Source organism: Myiozetetes cayanensis, unplaced genomic scaffold, assembly GCF_022539395.1.
Source record: "Myiozetetes cayanensis isolate MyiCay16 unplaced genomic scaffold, myiCay2020 scf12, whole genome shotgun sequence".
Lineage (NCBI taxonomy): Eukaryota > Metazoa > Chordata > Aves > Passeriformes > Tyrannidae > Myiozetetes > Myiozetetes cayanensis.
The window spans coordinates 28,928,116-28,943,173 of record NW_026086826.1 but is presented as its reverse complement, the minus strand read 5'-3'; the positions used below and the strand labels follow the sequence as shown (position 1 = coordinate 28,943,173).

General features: G+C 48.1%; 1 protein-coding gene across 2 annotated transcripts in view; it reads right to left on the bottom strand.

The window, feature by feature from the left end:
- Positions 1–13,166, bottom strand: part of BRINP3 (BMP/retinoic acid inducible neural specific 3) — a 155,458-nt gene extending 142,292 nt beyond the window's left edge. The window contains exon 1 of one of the 2 annotated variants that reach the window (XM_050307247.1): positions 12,838–13,166. The gene's annotated coding sequence lies outside the window, so the exon portion shown is untranslated. Of the gene's footprint in view, positions 1–9,637; positions 9,962–12,837 lie in introns of those variants that run through there. The other variant, XM_050307248.1, reaches the window with a different exon arrangement.
- Between the last annotated feature and the right edge of the window lie 1,892 nt (positions 13,167–15,058).

Sequence of the window (15,058 nt, the reverse complement as noted above, 5' to 3'; positions counted from 1 at the left end):
TTCTAGAACATTCAGAAAACTTTAACAACTCTAAGATGGTGCTTTTTTATGCAAAACACAAAGCCTGGTCTTCTTCAAACTATTCAAAATAATAATTAATGCTTATATGTCCCTTTAAAAACAAGTAAAGCAAACAAAGAAAAAAAAATCCAAGAGCAGATGGAGGGGAACACAACCAATTCTGTCTGTAGCTGGATTTCAGTAAGGTCATAGTTTTACTGTTTATGATGGCTTTGGTACTCCATCCCTCCATTCACTCACAAGCCATCAGAATTTCGAAGTTACAACTTTTGGATGAAATACAACACCAGGTGTTGGGTGCAGGAATGAAGCAAATTCTTTCTTTTCCAGCTATTACCCAAAATTCTCAGGAATGCTACAACTTTAAATCAACAGTGGGAACATTTTCTCCACTGCAGCTGGATGAAGCTGTGAGAACAGTGAAGCTCAGAGAAGCCAAGATAAGTCAGGACCTTTTCTTTTTTTTTTTTTCCCAAAGGTGTTTTGACACTGAAAAATGGAAAGACATTTTGCATAAAGAATAAAGCAAAAGTCTGCGTCTCAGAGATTGCTCTTATCTGCTCTAAGACCCTGGGTTTATCTCTTTATGTGTCTCTGCTTTCACTTCCCCATCTGAAGTGTGATGATCATGTTGCCCACCTTTGTAAAGCACCACAGGACCTGCTGTGTTATCAGCAGTGATCCTTATTTTTTCCCCAAGAAGCAATTTTTCGACTGCTAACAATTTTAAATGAATGAGACCTGGGAGGCATCTGCCCTTGGAATTCTCACACAGCCCGGTGTAAATGAAACAGCCATGAAGCTGATGATGTGCTGTGGAAGAAAAAAAAGCAGAAAATGCTGCAATCAGTGTCAGCTACAGAGGAGAAGGGTAGAGAGCAGAGAGCAAAAAGCATCTCCTTTGTGCTCTGCTCTGGGCTTGGAGCCATCACGGGGGTTCTGCCCTTCAGAGGAAGAGACACAAATCCACAGGAAAAATAAACTCTCCCAAGCTGAACTTCCTGAAGGATGGCAAAAGGATCTGTGGACTGGGGTGGACTGTTCTGTCCTGTGCTCGTAGTCAGATGTTGGGCAGAAGTTCAGCTCTCTCAAATTTGGAGTCCCAAAAACAAGAGACTCAACATTTGGTGGGACAAAGAAACAGAACAGGAGTTCTGGGAGTTGGAATCCCAAACTCATAGAATATTTCGGAAGGGACCCTAAAGCCCATCCCATTCCAACCCCCTGCCATGGGCAGGGACACCTTCCACTAGCCCAGGCTGCCACCACGGACCAGGCTGGAGGATGGTGAGCTCTGTCAGATCCAACACACGGGAGCTCCAGGGTCCAGCCTGTGCCACTGTGAGGTGGCACCTGGACACACAAAATATCGTGGTCACCAGGTGATTTTCAGCGAGGGGGATTGAATCACCTTGTTCTCTGTTATTCACTGTGAGCTGCAGTCACATGAAAAAAAAAATCTGAAAGGAGGAAATAATTCTATGTCTCAAATAATCCTTAAGTGAGTTTCACGTTCCAGGCTTAAAAATAAGTGGGGTCTTCACATCAGGTCCTGGTGTCAGCTTGGACTAAATGCACCCTAAATCAACACCTTTCCTTTGTTCAAACAGAGCTTCACCCACTGCCAGACTTGAGCTTTATTCTCCCCTCTCTAAGACAAGGACAAGACCCCTGCAACTGCATCCTCAAAAGCTGAAATAGAGAACAAATAGGATGTCTGATTTTTAAAATTTTATTAAAACAATCCTGCTATTTTTTTTCCTCATCCCAGCCTTCAGAGCAGAGGAGCAAAACCAAAATGCATGCACAGAAAGGGAGAGTGTCTGTCAGCCCAGCCTGTGCCACCATCCCCAGCTCTGTCTGCCACGTGAGAGCTGCTTGCTGAAGGTTCCAGCTCTTGCCCGTGGAGCAGCCCTGGGTGTTTGCTCTGTCCATGCAGAATTCCACTCCTGCAAGTGCCTGTGAGTGTGGAATTGGATGGACCCACGTGCTTTCTGTTGCCTCCCAGCACAGCCAGTGCTGCCTGCCAGGCGTGCCCAGGTAATTGTTCAGATGCCTGATATTTGTAAAAGACCTAATTTTGTCCTTTGCTGCCCAAATCATGATGTATAAACTCCCTGAGGCACTTTTTAAATCTGTTAATCTGAGTTCATCCTCCTGTGCAAACGGATCCTTATGTGTTTTAGCTGATGATGTAGAGCAGCATCCCCAAATTGCCATTACAGTCTTTCTGCCTTAACAAGTGAATCTGTTCCATCAGGAAACCTACTGAAGGAAAGAAATTAGCTGTCAAAGCTCTGAGTGCACACACAGGCCTCAAAAGACCTGACCAGCCTCATCTGGGTCCTCTCCCCACCTCTGGGGGCTGACCAGGAGCTCCAGGACCTCCAGTCCCAGCTGGTGTGGTGCTGGTGTGACTGTGTAGGTGAATAACTGAATGGGAGGAATCACTGAATCATGGAACAGTTTGGGTTGGAAGGGACCTTAAAGCTCATCCAGTCCCACCCCCTGCCATGGGCTGGGACACCTTCCACCAGCCCAAGTTGCTCCAAGCCCCATCCAACCTGGCCTGGGACACTCCCAGGGATCCAGGGGCAGCCACAGCTTCTCTGGGCAGCCTGTGCCAGGGCCTGCCCACCCTCCCAGGGAAGAATTTCTTCTCAGTGTCCAATCTAAATCTACTCCTAGTTTAAAGCCATTCTCTATTTTCTGATCACTACATGATCTTGTAAAATCCACCCAGTCTTTATGGTGTCTCAGTTCCTCATCTTTAAATGGGTACTAGTAACTAAATTCTTGGCAGTCACACAAGGAGCTAAAATGAAGTTCATTTCTGGAATGGCTGAGCAGGACCCTGACTGAGCTGTGGCTTTCAACTGACTGACACACAGGATGCCCCAAAGCCACAGAAAAACCTGCTCCTTCGAGGGCTTGAAGTCTGCTCCAGGCTGGATGACTGCACGTCTCAGATCATAAAAGTTCATAGGGGATGAATTCTATGAAATCTCCTTCTCTACAAGTCCACAGGCTCACATGGACCGTCCCACGGGCAAAAACTCCTTCCATGAGAACTGCACAACATTTCAGCCTCAAGTCACTCTTCCCTTACACAAGTTATGCTAAACATTCTCCCAAACTGCCCAAAAACTTCCAGCTAAAGCACCTGATGGTACGAAAAATGTTAGAAGGCAAACAGAACAAGCTCTCTTTAAGTAAGTTTGGGGGCTGCACTACCAGAAAAATCGCAGTGTAGGGAGAGGTTCTGGTCCAGCATTTCCTCAAGCACAGACTGACAGGTGTTGCTGTGACACACAAATTTTGCACGCTGGAGCATTGAGGTTTGTAGGAAGTCACATTGGGAGACAGATATTTAGAAGCCTGAATTCCAAACCTACTGGAATTTTTTTTTTTTAAACTCAGCTCTTAACTCCAAATCATTCAGCCCTCTCTGCTGTGATAATCTCGTTGGGTGTGTTTTAATGGTAATTAAGCTTGTCCTTAGGATCTGGAAGCACTACACCCCAAAAATCAAACAATAACTGACCACTGAGAAGCCATAACACACTAGTTGTAGCAGTCTATCTCCTGTTCACCCACAACTTTTAGTCCCCAGATGGATTCCTGACCCAATTTAGCAGCTAAGTAGCAGTGGGCTACGAAGAGACCAAGACAGATGTAAGTTGGTTGTATCCAGTAAACCACAGCAGAGTGAAAAACAGCCCTTTCCTCTTTAAATTCGTCCTTGTACTGTTTTTAACCCCAGGGCTGGTAGGGCTGTGGCCATCTAGAGTGGCAGGGAGCAGCTCTTTACACACCATGCACTGAAACTTTGGTTCTAGAGCCTTTCCAGCCTGAGGACAAATCCAAACATAACTGATTAATGCAGAAGGACTAAAATGGGGTGGGGTGGGAGGAAACTTTGGACACCAACAGATTGTTGAGCTGAAGATTTGCTTTACAGAGAGGAAGGGGAGTACTTGGAGCCGAGTTACCTTGAAGTACAGCTCTGATTCTACTGCCAAGTCCCTCAACCTTCCTGAATTACAGCTTCTGTTCCTAACATCAGGGGAAAAAAGCCATTGTGAAGCCTGAACAATAAATGTCTATGGAATACTTTCAAATTATTGGAAGGCAAAACTGTTATAAAATGAAGATGTTCATTGCACTAACAGAGGGGCTGACTATTTTTGCTGCTGCTTAAAAATTCTGTTTCTGGGGATTTTGCAACAAATGCTTGGGGAAAAGGATGGAGAGGAAAGGAGTTGTCAGTCTCAGGCAAAAAATAGAACTTTCTTTGAAGCTGTTGGAGTGCTAATATTGTTTGTAGAATAATGACTGGTGTTTAGCTGTTCTCTGGACTTAATGAGAGGGGCAAAAAGCAATGAATGATGTTGATTGCAGTGTGCACATTTACAAAATCCAGCCTAGTTTCATGTACTTCCATCCCCTCATATATTTACCTGACCTAATGCACAATCCTGTTCATATTTTGAAATGATGTGGCTGGGTTTGGTTTTTTATTTCTGAGAATGAATTTCTGTGTTTAGAGGCCCTGGCTCAGGCATGACACACAGCCCTGTAATTTCAGCTATCAGCTCTCCTCTGGACTTTATTTTTCATGTGAAAATTAGTGGTTACAGCTTAAGACCAGGAGTTAGAAATAACATCCATAAAGGTCTAATGGCATGAATGCACCTTTCTGGAGGCACTGCCAGAAGAATGGATTAGTTTATGTGTTTTATTTCTTAACAATGATATCTGATCGAATGGTAATGTTTTTATTTTGCCCTTCTATTACGTCTTTCAGATAAAACTGCTCCTGAACTCACAGCACAATTTACAGCTGATTTCACAGGTGGTGTAGATGGTTTTCAGCTCCTATAAATGGATGGTTAAAACTCCTTTCAGGTTCCTCATCCTCAAAATATTCAGGCCAGCAGGAAAAAAACCCACAAACTTATATCCCCTGTGGTGTGAGCTCCCTGGACAGGACTCAGAGAAGCCTCAAGAGATGGCTGCACAGCTGGTCCTCCTGAAAACTGTTGCATGATTTTTCCTAAGTCCCTTTGCACAGCATTCTAAGCTGGTACATGGGCAGTAGCCAGATCCTCTTAAATGTTCATGTTATACCTATTAATTTTTTATAGTGAGAGTGGGGACTTAATGGCTGACTGAGCAAAGATTCAAGCTCCAACAAGCCAGTCTGGACCTAATTGCAGCTCAGGATGGATAAAGCTTGATTGTACAAGTAATAATTATGTCCTGTGTGCTGGGCAGCCTGCTGTCTCACATAAATCTAACACCAAAGCTGCCTTGCAAGGCTTGATTTTTGTAAAAGTTTACCAGAAAAAAAAAACTTAAAATTGCAAGGGGAAAAAAAGTCTGCTAGGAGATGTCTTTTTTGTGAACACCATGCTACAAGGAGAGAAAGTCTGGCCTTTAGAATCTCATCAGGAATTGCAGTCTTTCTACTGTTTAATTTAGCTATGAGAGAGTCTAAAGCCACATTAGTACCAAATTATCACTATTTCTTGCTGCAGCTCACAGAATAACACATCCTTATTTAGTAGAAAGTTGCTAAGCTAATGCTGAAGAGCTTTAAACTCTCAGCCAGTATCTTGACAGTGCAGAAGGAGAGACAGAGAGTCTGGTTATCAGGAGTTACAGATCACTGCAGTCCCTCTGAGTATCAGGCTCATCAGTTTTCTTTATAACAACCTCTTTCTTTCTCTCCAGAAAGACAGAGAAAATGTTCTAGGCTTTGCCTGGCCAAGACAAACCAGCATGAAGAAATTAAACTGGTTTATAAGTGAGTACCTCTCAAAAAAAAAGCCACTCCTGTCTCTTCAACTAATGTGAATCAATCTAATAAAGTTAAGCTAACAGAGAGCTCAAAGGGTACTCAGGTAGTTACAAAAGCTTTTACTTTTTAAGCCAATGAGTCAGAGTTACATCCCACAGGAGCAGAGGCTTAAAAAGGGAACATCACCAGCTAATGGCTCAGTGTGAAATAAATCCACAGCCCCCAGAGATTGGCAGCAGGATGAGTCTCCACCTGCATAAACGTTGCTGCTTTACCTAAACAAGCATCTTCAGCAGAAATGGTGGTGCAGAATTAAGGAGTAAGGGGATTCATCCAAGAAATGCTGACCATTCTGGAGAAAAAGGGGTTGGGACCAGCTACCTACCCTAAAATACAGCGATTTTAACCCTTAGGGCAGCACACCAAGTAAAAACCAAGTAGAACTATTGAAGTTAAAAATTGTAACACGTATTTGTTCTCTATGTCCCCTAAATTGTTAATGAATAGGGATCAGTAACGTTTTAGGTGAAAAATAGCTAATTAACACATATGCTTGGGCTACCACCTCCATCTACAATACCATTTTGCAGTATTTTTCACCTCCTTAGAAACAGATTTCAAACAGAGAAAGGGAAAAAATAATAATAATTAAAAAAATAAGTAGCAACATTTATAAGATATTTTAATGTTCCCATTTGGTTTCAGAGTGGTCACCCATGTTCAGTTAACTGGGTGTTTTTATCATTTCCAGAAGTACTGAAAGAGCTAAATTAGCTTCACAGAACTCTCAGCAGTCACGAATAATACGGTTTTAAAGGTATAGAGCAGTGCTCTGATTCCCCAGATTTAAGTCCTTTGCTTGCCCACGTGTAACAAGTGCTCTACAAACTCCTTTTCTCATTAATCAAGCGCTGGTAGATGTGGCAGTGAAGGTGTTACTGCGAATTAAGCAGAATCTGCTCATCACCATTAACGTAACTGTTACAGCAAAGGCGTCCGATGGAGGAGCCTTGCGATGTCACCTCATGATGAGAGGAACCACTGCAGTTTAACAGTCTCCATTTAGCTCACAGCACAAACTGCTTGGTCAACCTCCTTCTGAAGGTGGAACAGAATCTGTGGCCTTTGTGGGAGGCTCATTAGTCAAACACCTGACGTGGCAGAGGGTCCCTCTCTCCTCCCATCAGGGCGTTATTCTGTGGCACACGCGGCAGGTGAAGATTTTCAGTGGGAGCTAGGGAGAACAGCCTGGGCTAAATAATCCATGCCACGGTACAAGGGCAGGTAAAAGAGTCACTCTGCAGCCCCTGGGTGTGGAGTGATGTGCAGTGCATGCCAGGCACGTTGTATCTGTTGCATCTACAACCTGCGTTTGTGTGTGCACACAGACTGGGGTGCAGAGGAAGGACTGACTTCAGAGCTACAAGACCAACTTATTCCCATTCCAGTTTTCAGCAGGAGGGTGGCCTGAGTCTCAAGGTGCTGCCTGCCTGCAGCTCAGGGGGGCTCTCTTAACGTTCCTCCACTTCAAACAAACAAAAATGTTGATTTCTCTCAGTGATGGTAAGAGTACTGAGGCCTAAACCAAGGTGAGATCAGGTTAAAAATCCATCCTTTAGCGGCTTAATATTATTTGACTCAAGATATGCAAAGCCTCACACTGCTCAGAATGCAGCAGTAACTTCATGATGTCCTCTTTTTTTTGGTTTTTTTCCTTTTTTCCTTCTAAATCTGAAGGTCATCTTGGTTCCAAGATATTGTTTTGGAAATTGATCTTGCTTCCAGTGAAGTTAATAGCAATGCTCTGAACTCCTTTACTTGGGCAAGATCAGACCCTCACTGAACATACACACATCGAAGAGAACAAGGCTGAAAAATTGTTCTTTAAAAAAGCTCTCTTTGTGGTAGTATGAGATCAGGAAGAACAGCAAGGCAACTTCTCCATGAAATGACTGTAAGCTGCTACCTGCAGCTCCAACAGGACAGTTTTCTTTAGTGCAACCTTTCTGAGGGAAAACATTTGGGCTCTATTTGTCAAAATGTATTGCTGGTGATTTTGCCCCCTGTGAGATTACTAGTGTTTCAGGAGAGAAAATAAAAAATAAAATCAATGTCTCCTTCAGGTTTTGGGGGGGAGATGAAGCTTTGGGAGGATTAAGGTGCTGCGCTAGACATAAATGACGGCTAGAAAACAGTGTTTCTAGAAACTGTCATCTGATAATTCCCACTACTCTCTTTTTCTTCTAAGAAAAACTTAGTTGAGTTGTTTGATCTTCCAATCTTTCATTTAGATTTAAAAAAAAAAATCAAAAACCTGCTGAGGAAGCAAGCTTGCTGATAAAAAGAGCTTCCTTTTGTTTTCAATGGGTGTTGCATCTCAAGCAAGGAATGTTTTAGACTGATCACAGTCAGATATGATTACTCAATTTCAAATTGATCCAAAAGAAGCAAAAACATTGTAGTCCCCTATATCATTGTCTGGGAATGAGAGGAATGAAAAGTCTCTGTAATTTTGGGGATTAAAGAAACAACTTTTCAGACACAGGTTGGTGTAAACAGTGAGCAGACTCCTGTAATGAATTCTTCACAGAGGCGTTCAGACAGCAGTGGGGAAAAAAATGGGAAAGGATGAGACGGGGTGATTACATCACTCGAAGATCCTCAAGTTGTTTTGTTGGCTTGTCGTACAAATGCTGCCTTCTGCAGTGAGCTCTGCAAAAACACCCAGCCGCTTGTTTTCCTGCTTCCTGGTGGAGGTTTCCACTCTCACAGGGTTTCAGCATTCCGTGAGCGATCACCCCAAACACGCAACTCCGGGTGAACTCGGTGTCTGGTGGGGAGTTTGCTCTCGCTGGAGATGGCTCAACTTCCAGAAAATACAGCAGATTCTTTTTTTATTTTTTTTTTTTTTAATCCCTCTCCTGCTTAAATGACGTACGTCTTAGAGAGAAAAAATGGTTGGAGGCAAAAATCTGTAGGTAGTTTCTTTATGGAACTCTGCTGATTAGACAGCACCGTGACAGCGTCTGAGACCGAGGGTCTGTTGCTATGCTTGGATACGGAGAGGAGAGATCCAGTCAAATGTTTCTATTCCCAAAGCTGGTCTCATGGTAAAGAGCACCTGTTTAAAATGAGTAACTCCTCACAGGGATGGAGCTGAGCAATGACAGAAGTCTGCAAAGTCTGATATCTAAATGGATTGCTCCTCTGAAGTTTTTTCTTATATCTTGTAAATGCAAGTAGGGCCATTCCAGCTTTATCTCTGTACACTTAACAAGTCAGAGGCACTCATCTCTCAACATACAGATTCTGTAAGGTTTTGACTTCATTTCTTTTTATAGCATTCTTTTGTGAGGCTGTATTCAAATAAAGTTAGACCTGGGCTTTTTTAGGAAAGAAGTCATTTCTGTTTCTTTTGTCAGACTTGCTTGTCAGAGATGCCTCTGAACTACTCGCTGTATTTTTTTCAGAATCAGGTCTATCTCACATTGGCTTTCATTTGATATGGATCCATGACTGATTCTGGTGCTGCAATAGAACATCTTTCTCCTATCTCCTACATCACATTTTTCTGCCAGTCATGAATTCGCTTCGCTTCACATGCATGCACTTGCTTAATCTCTACATGAAATCATTACAACTCCAAGCTGACGTAGTCTCTCAGAACGATCCCCAAACAGTAAATCACGGCATATTCCACGTTCTTCCCACTCTGCACTACACAATTTAGCACTTAAAACAGAGGCACGCAGAAAACGCACTTGAACTCGGCAGTGAATCACAAGACAGACAGCGGGGTAACAAAGCCCTTACCTTTTTAAACGCATGATGGTCTCTTAAGTGGCACAGAAACCTTAGCCCGAAAAAATGCAGGTCTCCTGCCTTCCGATGTAGGGTGACAGCTGACAGACACCCTATTCCCTTCCCCTGGCTCCTTCCACCGCGCTACATATAGTTCATGGTGCTGTTGCCGGGATTGGCTGGTGCATCTCCGAGGCGCACACAGGACCGTGCCTGGAGCACCCGCAGCCTCCTTAACCCTCTGCGGGCAGGGCTCCCCTCCCTGCGGGAGCCCCGGGGGCTGATTTCCCTTCCCTGCAAAACCAGCTGCCCTGTCCTGCGCAGGATGCAGGAGGGAGAGGATGGAGAGGAGGCGGCTGGCGGGGGGTCCCGCAGCCGGGACCGGCGCTGTCGGTGCTCGCTCCGCCCGGACCCGGAGCCCCTCCTGCTGCTGCGGGCAGCCCCAGCCCCCGCCTCTCCCAGTCCCCTCCCGCCCCTTCCCTGGTACCTGGCCCCGGGGACACGGAGCTTGGAGGAGCGGCTGCCCAGGCGGGCTGGACGCTGACACGCATCCTTAAAGGTTTTCACCCGTGCCAGAGCCACATCCCCGCGGGTCCGCCCGCCGCTGCCAACACTGGAAATTAGGAAATTAACTCCCGGGCAAATGGGAGTCCCAAAGCCACACGGCCTCAGGGGAGATGGAGGCAGCCAGAGGAGGTGGAGGTAATCCTTGGCAGTGACAGACACAGGCAAGCAGGGAGCCTGGACACCTAAACACAGGGAAGAGGGCTGTTTGGGAACATTCCCTCGGGAATGGGCCGTTGGGCTCGGGAGGTATTTACATACCACCAATCCATGGTACGAAAAGCAAAAGAACCACTATAGCAAAAAGAAAAAACCACCCGGCTGCTGCCTGGTATTCTTTTTTTTTTTTTTTTTCTGAGTCATCCAGCACGATGCGAGCAGAAGGTTTCGCTGGGCTGGGAGTGCGGAATGCTGGAAATCAAGGGCAATGGGAATCTTCTCTATTAAGCATGCCTGACGCTCGCTTGTTGCAATCGCCCATTAAGCCCGTATTAATTGCATTAATTTACTTGGTGGTGTAGGCAAAGGATTTGGGGGGGGGGTGTCCTCGCCTCCTGCTGGGTGTAGAAACGCCATCCGGCCCAACCTGTGTCACTTTTCCTGCCCAGACACCGTTTTACTGCCATCCGTCACGGTGCCTGTGAGCTACGCAACTCCACTGCCCTCATCCTGTGTCCTGCCATCTCCCACCCCCGTCGGCAGAGGGAATATCGAGTGCTCTTAAACCCGGGAAATATTCTGCCGATGGGCACATAAATCTCTCCTGCAGAGCGCTGGCATTTTAGGCAGCACGACGAGGCGATGCTCACCAGCTGAGCTATTCCCATCGCAAGTCAAATCCCTCAGGACTTCCTGCTTTTTGGGTTTAAGGTGGGGGGGGGGGGGAGGAAGATTCAAAGTCAGGTAGAAACGCACTCTAATCCTCTCCACCTAGGGAGGGAAGGGAGTGTGACTGCACGGAAACTTTCCTGAGCAGACCGGTGCGGGAGGATCCCGGCAGCAGCAGCGCCAGGGGCGGGTTATTCGGGAGACATGTCTGGGATTTGGGCAATCACCCCAGGCTCGTGGAAAAGGCCGGGTCAGGAGGGAGTCAGGGCAGAGGGGCAGGTCGGCGGGAATGGGAAAATCGCCTGGAGGACAGTCTAGGGGAGAGGGACACTCAGCTGGAAGGAGATGTGGGCATGGGGGCTTCGAGCTGGTGGGAGAAGAGAGGAGCTGGAGGAAGGGTGGATTTTGGATCCCACGCTTGAAGGGCTTTTTCACTGCCCCTTTCCTGACATCAGCCAGCAATTTGGAGGCCGGGGGTGGGGAGTGTCGGGAGAGGGGAGGTGGAAGGAAAAGCAGGGGGGCAGCACACTCGGGCACTGAAGGGGCCATTGGTCTTTCCCGTCTTCTGCTTTATTGCCACCAAGCAATAAATTCGGATCCCGTGCGTTTCTCACTGGCATCTCCACCTGCTTGCGAGCCTTTAGCAGCCTCCCTGTGATCTCGGCATGCACTGCTTGGGAGACACGGCTGCGCACACGGACACACACACGGACACGGACACGCACACACCTCCCCTGCACCCGAATGACAGCTACACGCAGCCAGTCAATACCTCCCGGCGAGAGGGAACATGTTTCCTCCCTACCTTCTGCTATTGACCGTGGGTGGATCCCTGGCGCTAATTAGAGACGCAGAAATCCTCGAAGTATTAACCACAAATAGCACTCTTGAAGGCACTCGTCCTTTTTTTTTTAGTTAGAGTGTTTATTTCCCTTGGCTCTTCTCTATTTTTCTTTCAAAGTAAAGAAGCCCCTGCTTGATCCGAGAGACTCTCTGGGCCCCAGGTAGATATACATACAGGGTGTAGGTTTTGGGAAGACGACCCCTGTCTCCTACCCTGCGCTCCTCGGGCCGGCCGAAAATACAGGTATACCCCAAAATAGTAGTAAGTAAAATCAGGGGCGGTGGGATTGGGAGAATGCGGGAAGGGCACGGAGCGAGCAGCGGCAGTGGCAGGGCAGAAGCCCCGCAGCCGCAGGGCAGGAGCCCCACAGCCCCCGCCAGAGCCGCTGTCACCTCCCAGCACACGCCACGGGACTAGAAATCCTTTCCTATCCTTCTGGAGAATCCTTCCCCACCCCCAATCCAATCCGAGTTCTTCAGGGGATCAGGAAGAGCGATGAACTTTTCCACCTGATCTCCCCCCCGCGGATTCCCAGACATCCCTCAGGCACGCTCACGGCTCCCTCAGCCCCCGGCAATTCTGTCCTTTCCCCTGCACGGGGAGGGGGGAAAGCACTGAGCCCTTGCAGCATCCACGGCTCTGTCTGCAAGGGTTAAACCGGGGAACGGAGCGGGGACGGTGCCCGATGGAAACACGAATCGGATGTGGTGAATAAAGCGGTGAAATGGGGACGGCTCTGGGAGCGGTGCTGCGGTGCGCGCTGCCAACAGCGCCGGCGATGGATGTGGGCACAGGACTGGTGCTTCCTAATTCCTTCGAGTTCACAAAGTGGAGCCAGCTCGTTCGGGAGCAAGGCGAGGCGATAGTTTTTTTGTTATTTTATTTTTTTTTCTCTCCTTCTTTTTATTTCTCCCTGTCGTTTAGTGTCCTCTCTGTTGGAGACACGCCACCTGAACGCGAAATCAAACCTACTCACCGGGTGAAATTGCAGCAGGCGAAGAGGCTGTGAGCAAAACGCATCCCGGCTCCGAGCACATAGTCCATGATCTGCGGCTTCAGGCTAGAGCAGGGCTGAGCAGGGCGGGGGGATTTGGGGAACCGGCAGCAGTGCTGTGTGTGTGACAACCCATTTACACCGTGCGTGTCTGTCTGTCTGTCTGTGTGTGTGTGTAGGGCAGAGAGAGGCTCCAGACTCAAAGCGGGGAAAGGAGGGGAGGAGGGAGGGAGGAGGGAGAAGGAGGAGGAGGAGAGAGGGAAGCAAACCCGAATAGCGAGAGGAGTTGCGGAGAGGAATGGGATTTGCTAGGGTTGAGGTGGTGGTTTTTTGGTGGGTTTTTTGGGGGGTTGGTTTTTTTTTTTTTTTTTGGTGGTGATGGAAGCGATTCTCGAGGAAAGAATAATAAATTGCGGGATCTCAGCAGCAGGCAGGAGGAAAAGGGGCTTTGCCCAGGCAGGTGGAGCACAGACAAGACCGCACCGAGCAGTGGGAAGCTGGGGCGAGCCGGGCGGGCCACAGCGGGCCGGGGGGGCTCAGCCGCCGGTCGGGGGGCTGGGGGCAACGCTGGTCGGGCTCGGTGGGCTCGGGATCCGCGGAGCTCGGGGGGTTCGGGGTCCGCGGGGCTCCGACACCTCCCTCGGGGCGTGGGGGCGGCACGGGGTGCGCGGGGGGGCCGCGGAGCGGGGACAGCGACACAGCCGGGGAGGGCTCCAGCGAGCCGCAGCGGCGACATCGACCGGGTAAGAGCATCCCAGCCTCCCGCCCGGCCCCCACCCTCGGCCAACCCTTTGTTTCACAGCCTTTTATTGTATTTATTCCGCAGCCCGGCTGCCGGAAGGGCTCTCCCCGCATCCCCCCCTCCCCGTCCGTGCCCGGCAGGGAAGGGCTGCAGGTCCTGGAGCGGGGAACAGGCTTTGGGAGCGGCTCGGGGAGGCGACACCGCGGCGAGGAGCCTTTGCGGGGGAGGGAGGGTGGGTGGAAATGCCCCTGCTCATCACCCGTGCCCCTCTCCTGCCCTGGGTAAGAGGAGCATCTCCTCTTCATTCCCGTCTTCATCCCCCTCCTGTCCCCCCTCCCGCCTTCCTTCTCGGCGCTTCCAGGCTCTCTGTATGGAAATCACGAGCTGGCTCGGTGGAAAAATCTCCCTTTTCTTCGCGTAGTGGCTCTGGAATGTGTGCGGAATCTCAAGGTGTGCGGGGGAGAGGAAGGCAGCACCAGCATTTATGGAGCTTGGTGTGTGTCCCCCCCTACGCCCCGTCCCTCTCCTCCATCCTTGCTGTGAGCAGACACTCATTCATGGCTAATAAAAACGCTTTTCCCTGTGTATAACTGGGCTGAGAGCTACACTGAAAGCCAGTCCGTGTCCGGGAACAGCCTGCAGACCAACAAGGAGCATTGGCATCCCTGCAGTGTAGCCTGGCTGTGTTCACCTCATGCTTCCCCAGGATCAATAAGCACACCAACTATACCGATTATGTGATGTATACGTTGGGCAGTATGGGGTGACACGTGTGGTCTTCAAAAGAGATGGTAATTTCTGTGGAGCTTTTTGATCAAGAAAGTTTCTGTCTTCTCTCCATTGCCTCTGTAAGCACCAGTTCATGTCCATTGACCAGTCTGGCAGTTTTATGTTTCCAGAGTCTGTTGTGAAGTATTCGGAAACCACAGAAACCCAAGATTCCTCTGGCATCACGTTGGTTTGTTCCTGTCAGCATGTTTAATCATTTTTGTGCTAAATGAGCTGATCTCGGCAACGATTTGCCCTGCTTGGGGTTTTATTGACTTTCTCATTAGCAAGGAGGTGAGAAAAGGATTGAAGGAAGGGTGTTCCAGGAAAAAAATGCAGTGTCCATTTCGAGGGAAATGGACATGTCAAATATGTAGGCATATGTATGATGCCTCGTGTAGTTATAAAAACGAAAGACATGCCATCTTGCCTCTTTGCCTCAGAATATGATTTCTCTTACAGCAACAAGTAGCACAGGCTCTTCTCTCCCCTTTTCTCCTCCCCTTCAGCCCCTCCTGACAAAATGCCAGTTATAAAGGTCAGCCTGTTTATGTAAAGACTGTGTGTTTCTTAACAAAGCCTGCTGCACATCAAGCCTGCAACGACTATCAAATAGACTTGGGATTCAAGACACTCAATAAGAGCACTGTCCATTTTCCAGGACTGATAAAATCCCCAGGGAAAACAGGAGAC